The sequence below is a fragment of the Lipotes vexillifer genome, unplaced genomic scaffold (genome assembly GCF_000442215.2).
Source record: "Lipotes vexillifer unplaced genomic scaffold, Lipotes_vexillifer_v1.1 scaffold96, whole genome shotgun sequence".
Lineage (NCBI taxonomy): Eukaryota > Metazoa > Chordata > Mammalia > Artiodactyla > Lipotidae > Lipotes > Lipotes vexillifer.
This window is the reverse complement of record NW_006798666.1, coordinates 325831-329364: the sequence shown is the minus strand read 5'-3', so window position 1 is coordinate 329364 and position 3534 is coordinate 325831. Positions and strand designations below refer to the sequence as shown.

Sequence of the window (3534 nt, the reverse complement as noted above, 5' to 3'; positions counted from 1 at the left end):
GTTAATCAATCTATGATACATCGATACCACGGAATACTCTCGGCAATAAAAAGGAAAGACCTACTGATACATGTAATACCTGGATAAACATCCAGAAAATTAGATTGAGTGAAAAAAGCCAACCCTTCCAGAGGAAGCTCGGAGGCCATGGCCACTGTAAGCAGGCCAGACCCCTGCTGGCTGACGGGCTTTCCCCTAAAGCTGGCGAAGGTGGAGCCTCAGTCCAAGCTGCCACAGCATCTAGACCCATGGCGTGACAGGTTCCAGCAGAGAGGGACATAGCTGCGTTCAGATCTCATTATGCATCAGAAAAATGAAAAAACAGACGAAAATTCTATGGAGGAAAGGAATCCACTTAGCCTTTTCTTGGAAATAGAATACTGGGTTTGGAGGCTTTAAGAAGTTCTACTTTCATCAACAGTTGTGCATTCTGAAAGCCAAGTTGGGAAGGCCAGCTACTTGGAGCAGGCATTTGAGGCATTTCCAATGCAGAAAGAAGGCCCTTCAAATCCAGAAAATATGGATCCAGGATGAACCCCTTTTTGCTAAGACAAAGTCCAATATGGCTGTTCAGAATCTTAGTACTTTGTCGTCTAAAGTGAAAAGAAAGGACACTAAACACTTCATTTCCTCCTCAAGTACCTTCCTGAAAGTCCAAGCAGAGAAGTTGCTATTATCAGCAAAGAACTCTGATCTGATCATGAATATTCTGGAGAGAAAATTCTCTTGAAGGCAGCTGCTGACGTACCAGCAAATAGTGTTTTAAGTCAGGCCAGTGGTCACAGACCTAGGACGGAGCCACAGGCTTCTCATCTTCCTATGAAGTTCAGTGCGGAGAGCCAGAGTCCAGGTGAGAGTGGCATAATTGTGGTCACCTTGAGAACCATAAGAGAAAGCGCTTTTGTTATGGCTGCTACCAAGGGCTGGAGCACCACAGGAATGGGGGACCTCTGATTCCAAAAATGTTCCAACTTAACAGAGAAGAATAAAAGTATCTCCTCATATGATGTATGAGAAATGATCCATGATTAGATTTCGGTACAGGGTTCTCAGATCCCAGCACTTCAGAACAAAAAGCAAAGCTTGCAAGCTTAAAAAAAGCCCAGCAAAGCTGGGTGCAGGTCACTGGGGACCATCAAGAGACCCTTATGGAGAACAGTGTGGGTGGCAGTTGCAGCCCATTCCCTTCCCCAGAACCTGAAGACCCTTCTTGTCGGCATTAACCATACCTTCCAGATTTGGACAGCAATGCTGTGGTGAAGGGAAAGAACTCTCATGTGCCTCATGGCCACACTAAAGGAAGCCCTCTCTTGGGCAAGGAGCTTAGTTTAGATGAAGCATTCCCTGACCAACAGAATGGCAGTGCCACAATGCACCTGGGACCAGTCAGCCTCTGCCTCTCCTAAGTGGGAGTGTACAGAGCTGATTCATGACATCCCCTTACCAGAACATCATTCTAGTAAAATGTTTATCTTGGAAACTGAGAGAGAAGTTATGGCTCTGGGTCAGGAAAATCGGATAAGTACTGTCAATGATGACACAGTAAAACTGTCAGTGTCAGGGGCAGATCAATCTGTGAGTAGTGTAGATGGGCCTGTGTCCGAAGAGACTGTTCAGAATGAGAGCTCACGCCAGAGGGATGAGGATGGATCTTTCAAGCAGAACATTCTTAGTTCTAAGTTGCTGGACCACCCTTACTGTAAAAGTCCACTGGAGGCTCCTCTGACGTGCAGTGGACTCAAACTAGAAAATCAAGTGGGAGGTGGGAAGAACAGTCAAAAAGCCTCTCCAGTGGATGATGAACAGCTGTCAATCTGCCTTTCTGGATTCCTGGATGAGGTTATGAAGAAGTATGTCAGTTTGGTCCCACTCAGCGAAAAAGATGACCTTGGAAGATTAAAAGATGTCTTTAACGAAGACTTTTCCAATAGAAAACCATTTATCAATAGGGAAATAAGAAACTATCAGGCCAGACATCAAAAATGCAACTTCCACATCTTCTGCATTAAGTACATGCTGGTTATGGATGATCTGGCAACCCTGGATGGTCAGAATTGGCTGAATGACCAGGTCATTAATATGTACAGTGAGCTGATAATGGATGCAGTCCCAGACAAAGTTCATTTCTTCAACAGCTTTTTTCATAGACAGCTGGTAACCAAAAGATATAATGGAGTAAAAAGATGGACTAAAAAGGTTTATGGATACAGAAACTGAAAAGTAGAAGTGGTTTGTTACAAGACTAGAAGGAGATTCTTCTGGAGCAGGACATTATCTGAATATCAGAAAGGAAAGAAGGCTTGAGAAATAGTTTCTAAGAATCTAGCTTAAAATAGCCCTGTAGGGACTTCTCTGGTGGCACAGTGGTTAAGAATCCGCCTGCCAATTCAGGGGACGCAGGTTCGATCCCTAGTCGGGGAAGATCCTACTTGCCGCCAAGCAACTAAGCCCGTGTGCCACAACTACTGAGCCACAACTACTGAGCCCTCATGCCACAACTACTGAAGCCCGTGCGCCTACAACCCGTGCTCCACAACAAAGACAAGCCACGGCAATGAGAAGCATGCGCACCACAACAAAGAGTAGCCCTGCTCGCTGCAACTAAAGAAAGCCTGCGCACAGCAACAAAGACCCAACACAGCCAAAAATAAAATAAAATAAATACATTTTTTAGAAAAGAAAAAAGCCAATCCCAAAAGGTTACATACTGTATGATCCATTTATGCAACGTTCTTGAGAAGACAAAATGGATAACAGATGAGTGGTTGGCAGAGATTAAGGCACCAGTGGAATGAAAAGGAAGTGGAAGTAACTATAAAAGAGCAACATGAAGGATCCTAGTGGTGCTGGAAATGTTCTATATCTCGACTATATCAATGTCAATATCCTGGTAGCATTATTTTACTGTAGTGTTGCAAGACATTACCATGAGAGGAAACGGGGTAAAGGAGGCAGGAGATTTCTTTGTACTATTTCTTTTAATTGCACTCAGATCTATATCTTAAAATTATATATATAACTTATATATATTGATATAATGTCTATAACTTATATATAATTTATATATATGAAAACAAATGAAGTAGAGTATTTGGACTTAGAAACTATTGTTCTGTCTTTAGGTTAAATAGGATTCAGTAGGTATGTATCTATAACTGTCACATTCCTGGTGGTTCTATATATAGGGATGTTCTTTATATGTGATTTCTAGTGTAATTATGCCTGAGCATTTTGTATTAAAATACAAATTATTTTATTAAATTGCTATCCTTTATTTCTCCTTGTATTATAGTGGGGGTATCAGTTAGATAGGTAGATAGATAGATAGATGATAGATAGAGAGATAGATTATATATAAATTCCTGGGTATAGTAGATTATTTATAAATATTATTTCAGGATAGTAAAGGGAGTGTTACAATTTATTGTTATAAAAAGGGAGCAGTGGGTCTAATAGGGTTGAGGAACTTTAATGTAGATACTCTACATTTAGAGTTAGATACAAGAAAAAAAATGAAGATAAATGTTCTTTCCC

At 41.4% G+C, this 3534-nt stretch overlaps 1 pseudogene; it reads left to right on the top strand.

The window, feature by feature from the left end:
- The first annotated feature begins 286 nt into the window (after nt 1-286).
- On the top strand, nt 287-2217 carry LOC103070089 (sentrin-specific protease 5 pseudogene; annotated as a pseudogene).
- The last annotated feature ends 1317 nt before the right edge of the window (nt 2218-3534 follow it).